Source organism: Pistacia vera, unplaced genomic scaffold (assembly GCF_008641045.1).
Source record: "Pistacia vera cultivar Batoury unplaced genomic scaffold, PisVer_v2 Contig411, whole genome shotgun sequence".
In the NCBI taxonomy this organism is placed as follows: Eukaryota; Viridiplantae; Streptophyta; class Magnoliopsida; order Sapindales; family Anacardiaceae; genus Pistacia; species Pistacia vera.
Window position 1 is genome coordinate 33697 of NW_022196237.1, and position 11581 is coordinate 45277.

Consider the following 11581-nt stretch of genomic DNA (forward strand, 5'->3'; position numbering starts at 1 on the left):
TTAAAATATCTTGCAAAATAATCAAAGTTGACTTTTTTTTTAGGAGAAGGTTGATCCCTGAACTCCTCGAACTTTAGTATAAGAGTAATATTACACTTACAAAAAAATCATACAAAAATCTCCGTAAAAAGTGATGTGGTAAAAAAATAAATGAAATAGTAAATATAATGAGTATGACTTTTTATTTTTCTCTTCCATTTATATTTTATCACCTTACTTTATATGGAAGCTTTGTAAGTATAATATTATTGCTTTAGCATTACTGATGAACTATAATACTAGATGCACAAACAAATTTTACAAAATTTCTTTCACTTATTACATAAACGTGGATAAGATTTGTTTGTAAGTCAAACTTTACTCTTCTATAAATATCCTAAATGTCCCTTAAATTTTGCTTAATTACCTAACCTCCCCTAGCAAAGGGGTGGGTACCGGGTACAATAGGGGCGTTTAATTCATCACTTCAAAACTCTTACCTCAATTTCACACTCTATCTAGCTTGTGTCTCTGCCTCACCACCGGTAAGACAGAGAAGAAACCGCAAATTACCCGCCATTAACAGACGAAACGGTACGTTTCGCCTCTCTTTCTCTGTTGATTTGCTATTGCTTTACTGTATTGAATTTTTTTTTTTTTTTCAGATAAATTAAAGAAAAAGTAGAGTATGCATCCTCCTTTGACGTTGCATAGATACCCCATGTGTGCTGAAGTGAGTTTTATTGCCTTTGTGTTTATTTATTTTGTGGTTTTGGAAGTGCTTTTGATTGTTGATGTTTCTGCAAAACCACCCACTTAGTAAAGATTGGCTAAAAGGGTGCATCTGAAAGTGCTTTGCCCAATTTCCAAAAGTGATTTTTTTTTTTTTTTTTTTTTTTGTGTGTGTGTGTGTGTCTTTTTTGTATTGTTTTGGTTGGTATTAGACAGAAGCGCTTCGTGGTAGAGAATTTTCTAGTGTTTTATATAAACTGTTTTGCTAAAAAATGCTTTCTTATATGTACTTTGAAATATATTTGGGAGTTCGTTTAGCAATTTCACTTTTTTAATCTTAATAAAAAAAAGTGCTTCTGCGTTTATTTGTTCAATAGTGTTTCAATAGAAGTGCTTTGAAATAAATTTTTGGAGTTGTTTTGGCAAATCCCTTTTCCCTCCAAATAAAAAGGGCTTTTTATTTGCTCAAAAGTGTTTTCTGTTGAAGTACTTTCCAATACATTTGGGGGTTCTTTTGGCAGTCCCCCTTTTGTGTTTATTTTGTAGAATTTGGTGTGCAATAGAGAAAAGCGCTTCCAGGTTTATGAACATTTTAAGGTGTTTTTACTTGAAAGTGCTTTCTATAAAAGCACTCCGAAATGCATGACTTAAACACCGCAAAATTGGTTTAAAACAGCACTTTTGAATAAAGTATTTCTAAATGCACACTAGGTATAATTTATAACTAGAAGTTTATTTAATTTTGGTCTTCATTGAATATCAGATTATTGAGGAGTTTCAGAAATGTTGTATAGACCATCCTATTGGGAAATTCTCTGGCGAGTGTACAGAACTCAAAATAAAGCTTGATTGATGCTTCCAACAAGAAGTGAGTTATATTGATTGTATAACACTTTTCTGTTTCTGCTTGGATGGTTGAAATGTCTTGTGATAAATCCTTGAGTTTATTTCACAGAAAGCGGTGAAGCGCAAGGTGAACTTTGAGGAGAGTAAGAAATTGAAAGAAAGGCTTCAAGCAGTGAGGAAGGAAAATGCTGAAGCAGAAGCTTAATGTTGATTGTTACTGCATATCAGGACAGTTTATAATGATTGGTTTAGTAACGTAATAAATCTTCAAGGGTTATTCAGGTAATGTGCATCTTTAAGTCTTGAATCTTCGGTAACTTTGTTCTCTTCTAGAAAATATACACAACAATTTATGACTCTTACTGAATATGTATTATTGTACATCTATAGACTTTCTATATTGTTTCTCAAATGAAATATAATAGCACGTGTGGTAGTGTTGTGGACCCTTATGTTCTGATTCGCTTTTGAGAAGTATTTGGTGGCTTTTTGGCATTAATTTTGCAGTTTAATTTAGTAGAAGCAAGATAAGCTTTTATGAATGACTAGTGGTTGATTGCATTAAGTTTATTGAAACTTTCGTCTCAGAATGGTCAATGCTTAGTCTCAAGTAGGGCTTTTAATATTTTTTCTAGTTCAGAAATCTCCCGACATTGCTTTATATATCCGAATGCAAAACTGTTGTTTTCATAGAAATCTTTCTATCACTTTAAGAACCAAAATTCAAAACTAATACCTCAGTCAATCCCCACAATCTTTGAAAAACAAGAAACTTACTAACCCTAAACTTAAACCTCTTATAACCGCTCAACTACTCCCTCATGAGTTAAATAGGTCATTATAAATCTTTCATTATGATAGCAACAATGAGAGTTTCTTAAAGTACAGTTTGAAGGTATCTGATTCTGCTGTTACGAAGAGGTTGGCTTGGCCAATACTGAGTATTGAAACCAGATTTGTCTGTTACTGCTAAAATGGCTCTAGAAATTGCTTTCCACAACTAGTATCTTCAATTGGTGTTTTGATTGCAGGGAAATGCTATGTAATTGGTGTGGTAAAGTTAGAGGGTCAATACATATCCATGGATTAGTCCCTCGGACCATGATCTTAAGGACCGAATTTTGCATATTGTCTATCTTACTACTTGATTAGATGCAGCTGGCATATGATATGGTGCCAATTTTGATCACATAAATAAACCATCAAAACTTCATTACAAAATTTTGAACAGCATTATTTGAAAAAGATTTACTATCAATAATCAAATCCAATCAAAAGATCTTTCTCAATTTCTCATAGTTCAAATTAGAAAACTTCATAGCTATAGCAAAGCAATACGGTAATCAAAACTATTTGCTGAGGTTAATATTCAGAAGGCATTGCTATATACAATAAAGCTACGGACACTGGCATTTTTGCATCGAAAATGTGTACCAGCCTACGTGTCCCATGACTCACACCAGCAATCCAGACGCGTTATTAAATATTTTTCTAGTGAACGGCCGTCCATCCGTTCACTTACATGGACTCCCGTCCATTTACTACGGACGGGCGTCCCCATTTAAAGGATGCCTGTCCATAAGTAAAATGGAATAACTTTTTTTTTATAAAAATTAGGGACGGTCATTCATAGGTTATAAACGGTTGTCCCTAAATATTGGACGGGCGTTCATATTTTAATGGACGCTCGTCTATTAACAATTCTTTTTAAAAAAATTAAAAAACATTTAGGGACGGTCGTTCATCTGTTATGGACGGCTGTCCCTTCATTTTGCACGAGCGCCCACAAATAAAGGACACCCGTCCTTAACCAAAATATGAAAATAAAAAAAAAATAATAAAAAACTTTGGGGACGCTCATCCATAAATTTTGGACGGCTGTCCCTTACGTTTGGATGGGCGTCTGTAAGGGTAAATCTTCAGTTTTTAGAATGTCTACTATCTCTTATCTTGTGTTTTTCTTTATCTCTCATCATTTACTTCTTTGTCAAGGTCAAGATGCTAAAAACTCCAACCCAAGATGCCCATCTTCGTTCAGTTGTGGTGTTCTCGGCAGTATAAGCTTCCCCTCCTCCAATGAAACATATCGTCATTGTGGGTTCTTGAAAGTAAAAGGCTGCAAAAAACAAGTTCAAAGAATTCGGCTGGGGAAAAATTTGCCATGGGTTTACATTACAATTATCTCTCAAGATAGTTCACTTGTGCTTCGAGACCAACCAGAATATGAAAAGCCTGCGGGCAACCATAGCTGTGTTGAATCCTTGAGAAATTTTATCGTTCCTAGCTCTGATTTTATCTCTTTTGGAGTCAGCAATCAAACCTTTTACAAGTGTCCCGACAACCCTTACAGTGCTCCCGTAGATTACTCTTCGATTTGTAGTGACTCCAACCACTCCATTCTCTACTACAGCGGCACAAAACTGCTTTTATATATATATATATATATATATATATATATATATATATACTGTGATGGATGGAGCAATTGATGGTGAAATGGCGTGTTTGAATCTAATAAAACAGGAGAACTTTGATATGTGCAGTCAGTAAAGATGCTAAGGAAGCATTCAAAATATCCAACTCTAGCCTCAAGTTCTCGGATAAAGCAAGCATCATGTGGGGGGCTGACGGGTAGTACGACGACGAGATCAACGGAAGAGAGGTGGGGCTTCTGTGCGGCGGAGGTTGAGCTTGGGATGATGGTGGAGGCAGAGGGTGGTGACAGTGGTGGGGCTGGTACTCAACTGTGGCAAGTGTGGGGTGTGGTAGGAGTAAACAATAGGTCGTGTTTATATATATATATTTTGAATGCTTCCTCAGCATCTTTATTGACTGCACATATCAAAGTTCTCCTGTTTTATTAGATTCAAACACGCCATTTCACCATCAATTACTCCATCCATCACAATATATATAAGCAGTTTTGTGCCGCTGTAGTAGAGAATGGAGTGGTTAGAGTCACTACAAATCCAAGAGTAATCTACGAGAGCACTGTAAGGGTTGCCGGGACACTTGTAAAAGGTTTGATTGTTGACCCCAAAAGAGATAAAATCAGAGCTGGGAACGATAAAATTTCTCAAGGATTCAACACAGCTATGGTTAACCCGCAGGCTTTTCATATTCTGGTTGGTCTCGAAGCATAAGTGAACTATCTTGAGAGATAATTGTAACGTAAAACCATGGCAAATTTTTCCCCAGCTGAATTCTTTGAACTTGTTTTTTGCAGCCTTCTACTTTCAAGAACCCACAATGACGATATGTTTCATTAGAGAAGGGGAAGCTTATACTGCCGAGAACACCACAACTGAACGAAGATGGGCATCTTGGGTTGGAGTTTTTAGCATCTTGACCTTGACAAAGAAGTAAATTATGAGAGATAAAGAAAAACACAAGATAAGAGATAGCAGACATTCTAAATCCTGAAGATTTACTAGACGGGCGTCCATTCCTTACGTACGCCTATCCAAACGTAAGGGACGGCTGCCCAAAATTTATGGATGGGCGTCCCCAAAGTTTTTTTTTTTTTTTTTTTTTCATATTTTGGTTAAGGACAGGCGTCCCTTATTTGCGGGCGCCCATCCAAAATGAAGGGACGACCGTTCATAACGGATGAACAGTCGTCCCTAAATGTTTTTTAATTTTTTAAAAAGAATTGTTAATGGACGGGCGTCCATTAAAATATGAAAGCCCGTCTAATATTTAGGGACAGCCGTCCATAACCTATGAAAAGCTATCCCTAATTTTTATTAAAAAAAAAATTATTCCCTTTCACTTATGGATAGGCGTCCTTTAAATGGGGACGGCCTTTCGTAGTAAATGGACCCCCGTCCATATAATATGGACGTGAGTCCATGTAAGTGAACGGTCGTCCATAATTGATGGACGACCGTTCACTAGAAAAATATTTAATAACGAGTCTAGATTGCTAGTGTGAGTCAGGGGACACGTAGGCCGGTACATATTTTCGGTGCAAAAATGCCGGTGTCCGTAGCTTTATTGTTGCTATATATACCACAAAAAGCCTTGTTCAAATTCCTTTGATTTTTTTTTTTTTTTTTTTCACCCACCACTATGTATCTCTTCATTCACTCCACCCTGGACAAAAACACAAGAAGAAATCACAAAAAAAAAAAAAACAGTGATCATAGTGAAGTATATGCATTATGATTGTTATTTAAACTAAGAAGCCAAAGAAATTATACCATAACTAAGAAATTGTCGTACGCACTGCTCTGGCAATTGCTTCAATCCCTGACACGTCTTTAAAGCTGAGTGCAATTCCTGCATATCTTTTAACGCTAACTTGAGTTCATTTGTTTGATCAACATGAACATACTTGTTACTTTCACTGCTCGAGGAAGCGTACACATGCTTAGCTTAATGGGTAACAAATAAAAGTATCTGCCAACATATATAAATGGATCAGTATTGAAAACCTAAGCGTGTTGTATGTGAATCACTTGCCATTAGGATTGTAATCGAACCGAGCCGAGCTGAGTTTTTAGCTAATTGACCTCAACTCGATTACAAATGGTTAGAACTCGAGTTTGAGCTGAGCCTATCGAGCTTTGGATTTCAGGGCTCGACTTGAACTCAAATTGTATAACGAGTTCGAGCCAAGCCAATAATATAATATTGAATTAGTAAGTTGCAGTTATCTTGCTTAGGGTAGTACTAGGATTATAGGATTTAGCAGGGGCAAATTCGTCACATACTTAGGGAATATTCTAAGCATATCCCTAATTTAATATATATTTGCTTAAATAATATAATATATAATTACAATTTCCCATATTTATTACAATTTCCCAGATTTTTTGAAAGTCAAACTTGCAATTCTTCTTTGTAGGGGTGGGATAAATAATCTGAAAACCGAACCGAATTGGTAACCGTTTCGAAATCAAATCGAAATTAGGGTTTTTTTACAAACCGGTTCGGTTTTCGGTTTGTAAAATGCAAAAAACTGGAAAACCGGTTCGTTTTCTGTTTGAAAAATATTTCAAACCGGTTTTACCCTAAATATAAAAGTAAAAAAAAAAAAAAAAAATTTGACACTCGTTCTTTGTCTCTCTTGAGGTGAGTTGAAATGTCCATGGGGGGCATCTTCTCTTCTTAGTCCTAGTTTCATGTTTGAGATTGTGGAGAGTCACATGAGAAAAACTTCCACAACCCTCATTTTCCTCTTACTTTCCTTTTTCTTACATTCAATTTTTTTTTTTTTTTTGCTAATTTCTTTAACCCTGGCTTTACTAAGAAACAAACAACTTCATTTTTCTTATTCTCTCAACTTCTGCTAATTTCTTCTTTTCTTTATCTATGTACACCATTATTATTCCCTTGATTTTTCTTTTCCCTTATCTTTATATCCTTTTGGACTGGACTTACTCTAGATCCATTCACCCACAAATGCTAAAGCTATATTTTTGCCAATTAAATCATGGATTTTTGGTCAAACAAAGGAGGTTTTGTTGAAGAAGATCTGATTCAGATGGTTCAAGTTGCTAAACTTCATTTCTCATACTAAAAATACTGAAATTTGGGCTTATAGTGATACCTTTACCCAACTCCGTGGCAAAATGATTTTTGGGATTTAGGGATTTTAAGATTTAGACTTCAGACTCCATTTTCGATTTGGGAAGTTTGGTTTGGGAGGAAATTTAACTCCTCAGACCTCTGAAGGAGGAAATTTAACTCCCGGAACCTCCCAAGTTTGCATTTAAAAAAATGACCTTGAAAATACTTTTCAATTTTTTTTTTTTTTAATTTAGAAAAACTGACGTGGCACACTTAGGATTCATTAAACATGTAAAACATGTTAAAGTGAAAGGATTTAAACATATGTGGGTAATACTATAATTAACAAAAGTTTGTTTAAATTTTGAAAATTAAAAACGACCCCTACCCTTCAAAATCGCTTAATCGAGCCAAATACCCAAAAAACAATTGACGAACTCCTTTGATTTCTCTGCCATTTTCGACGACGGAAGTGTCCTATTCCGACAAATATTTGATCCTAAAGCTTCCTTCCACAAAATCATGGTTGATATTCAGAAAGAGGAGGAAAACTCAACCCCACTCCAAATCCTAGACTTCGGCGGCGGCGGCAGTTCAAAGGCTGTCGAAGAAGACACTCTGGTGGATCATCCGATGAGTGAAGGTGGTCTAGAGGCAGAGGAGACAACATCGGCACAAGAACAAAGAGAAGAATCAGAAAATGGTTTTGAAGAGGAGGATGCCGACAAGAATTCAGGTGAGGAGGAGGATGCTGGTGAAGAAATTATACATTTTTTACTTTTTTTTTTTTTAATTGGATGACAAATTTGATTGATTTGTCCGAATTTAGGGGAGATGTAGTTGGTGTTATTGTTATGGTGGTTGTGGCATTTTGTCGAGCAGTTGGCAAGCATTAGGGTAGTGGCTTTGTTTGGGTTCTAAAGGATGGGGCAAGGCAAGGGAGGCCGTAGGGAGGTTATTTGTGGGAGGTTGGTGGGCTGGGGATGGCAGGAGTGTTAGAGTAGATGTCCTAGAGCCAATCAATTATTGTAGAATTGGCTCTTTGTAATAATGTTCATTGATCAATAAAATGCATTTTATACTATATCGTGTAAATCATCATTGTATGTATTGATATATGTCCTTAGAATGGTAGAACTGTGACGAGGGTATCAAGTGTTTTAAATCTTGATAGTGAGAACCCTATGAGCACATATGGTGGCCATTCTAGAAACGTCTGTAGCCCAAGTATTATTCTGAAGTAAGGGCAAAGATAATACGGTAAGGCTATCATAATGTTGAACGACCTTGTCGAAAGGCAGTGATTAATCTCACTTGTCAAGGTTGTTTGGTGACAACCTGGTGCAACACATGGGCGCTTGCTGTAGGCAAGTTCACTGGACTGACCCACCAGAGGATTCCATATGGATGGTAACCCTAATGTCTATGGAACAAATCCTCAAACGAATGGTGGTGCATGTGATCCTTAGACTTGAGATCACCGGAGCGCCTTGTGCACCGATTGATGTAGTTTGACACTAGCTTAATGCAGTTCTTTTAAAAGCTGTCAATACGGTGGTGATTGGCTGCACCAAGGAGTGTATCAAGACTATGGTGGATAGACAGAGGATTCATCACTCCCGGGTACAGGAGACGTTATCTCACGGCTCAATTCAGTAAATGGCAATGACACTAAAATTGTGGCCACAGTGGGATTGAGTTGTTGCTCTATCCAGATTATAATACAGGTCATTGGTCCAGTAATTGAATACATCATATCGAGAGTAACCGAAGGTTGACACTATTTCTATGCCTTCGTCTCATAGAGATAACGTATGATGAAAGGATCGAATTGTATGGTAACCATATGTTAGTAAACGGTCCCGCATATGCAGCGGAAACAAAACAAAATTAATGTAGAGATCGTTTACATGAGCCAAGATCAAGGGTATAATTTTACAATTTTATCAAAGCAAGAATCTGTATAAATTAATAATCTGTATTTAGAAACCATACGCACGTTTGGAGGCTCCACCATGATTGTCTTTGAACGTTTTGCTACCGATCCAAGTGTAGGATCGAACCCACATAGTCCACACGAAGACAATCTCAAAAGAACCAAAGAGAGATTTGCTAGATCCTCTTTGGCTTCAAGATTCAGAAGAAGAGAAATCAATTGAAATTGATTTAGGTTAAACCAATTTTTTGCCGTGGGAGTGTATTCCAAAAGGGGGCTGCTGTGTGTTTTATTTTTCAAAGGAAAAATCCACTTTCTAAAAATCCCACACTTTTCCTTTTTATATTAAAAACAATTTGCCCTAATCCCATACGGAATAGGCTTGGGCTCCAACCCAAACGCCCCATGTTGCCAAACACTCCTAATTTGATTTATTTTATTTTCCATCATTATCTCAATTAAAATCAATTAATATATATATATATATATTAAACATTTAACAATAATGACAATATATTTAAAAATGTGCGAACACACTTTAAACGTAATTTCACTTATTTAATTTTTCTAACAAATTAAATAAAAGCTACGACCACAGCAAATTTATTGCACTGTGAAATTACCAAAATACCCTTTCGCCTTAAAGCGAAGACGCCCTTCTTTCTTCTTGGATTTTAAATTGTCTTCTGTGTGTGGGACTCATAGGCTCCTCATATTTGCAGTGTATAGTATCGCGATAACACCAATTAATCGTCTCACTAATTCACAAACCAAGATTGGCCCCTAGCAAGGCATCATGGTCACCCGATAGATTCGGATTCAACAAAGTAGCTACCTGTCAACGATATGGTTACCATGCAATTCGATCCTTTCATCATACGTTATCTCGACGAGACGAAGGCATAGAAATAGTGTCAACCTTCGGTTACTCTCGATATTATTTATTCAGTTTCTGGACCAATGACCCGATTATAAACTGGATAGAGCAACAACTCAATCCCACTGTGGCCCTAGTTTTAGTGTCATTGCCATATACTGAATTGCACCGTGAGATAACTTTCTCCCATACCCGTGAGTGATGAATCCTTTGTCAATCCACCATAGTCTTGATACACTCCTTGATGCAACCAATCACCCACCGTATTGACAGCTCAAAAGAACTGCGTTAGGCTAGTGTCAAACTACACCAATCGGTGCACAAGGTGCTCCGGTGATCTCAAGTCTAAGGATCACCACACCACCATTCGTTAGAGGATTTGTTCCATAGACACTGGGGTTACCATCCAATGGAATCCTCTGGTGGGTCAGTCCAGTGAACTTGCTGCAGTGTAATCGCCTACAACAAGCACCCATGTGTTACCTAGGTTGTCACCAAAAAACCTTGACATGAGATCAGTCACTACCTTTCGACAGGGTCGTTCAACACTATGATAGCCTTACCGTATTATCTGTGCCTTACTTCAGAATAATACTGAGGCTACGAACGTTTCTAGAATGGCCACCATATGTGCTCATAGGTTTCTCACTATCAAGATTTGAAACACTTGATACCCTCGTCACGGTTCTACCATTCTAAGGACATATATCAATACATATGCATAATAATGATTTACACGAATAGAATAAAATGCCGTTTATTGATTAATGAACATTATACAAAGAGTCAATTCTACAATAATTGATTCGCTCTAGGGCACCTACTCCAAGAATCTCCCACTTGCACTATAAGCCAATCATTCATGCACTCAACACTGAATGACCCAAGTGCCTGCACTATAGCCAGTCATTCATGCACTCACATTAATGACCCAATGCCCATCATGCTTCTGCTACACAGAAACTTCAATAGTGGGTTAGTAGGTATTTTACAAATCTGCACATTCCCTTTCTTATCGACTTTCAGATCAGATTGAATCAACAAGTAAGTTTTGATTACTGGTGAGACCGTGATTCCTCAGCCACAACAATGGCTCCATTGTTATCGCAGTACAACTATACGGATTAGCATGCTTGAATCACATCAAGTTTAGTAATGAACTTTTTGATCCAAACCGCCTACACGGCAGCATTTAAAAATGCGATAACTCGCATCAATGTAAGAACTCCCTGTAGTACACTGATTCGAGCTCTTCCAGCTCACTGCAGTTACTTGAGACAAAATGTGTAATCCCAAATTGCGAACTATAATCATCCTTTTCCTGTTTGAAAATACATCACTGATTCTCTTACAGTGAGCTCATCTTCCTCCATAATCCAGAATATATTTTCTTAAGCCTTTTTCAAGTACTTAAGAATGTCCATTGACACTCACCCAGTGTCATTTACTGGATTTTATTCTTCTACTATTGCTGAATGCCATAAGACATCAATCTAAAACATAACATATGCTCACTTGAGCCTGATTGATATCCATTACAAGTGCTGAATGCACATTAGATATCAATCTCAGCATCACGATGGATCCACTTGCTAAAGCATGTGGGATCCTCTTCATTCTATCTCTCTCATAGTAGGTTAAGACACATATCCTTATAGAGATAGACACCATATGCCATCAGAAGAAATCCTTCTTGG

At 37.0% G+C, this 11581-nt stretch overlaps 1 pseudogene; it reads left to right on the forward strand.

The window, feature by feature from the left end:
- The first annotated feature begins 419 nt into the window (after nt 1-419).
- LOC116142526 lies at nt 420-2027 on the forward strand (annotated as a pseudogene).
- The last annotated feature ends 9554 nt before the right edge of the window (nt 2028-11581 follow it).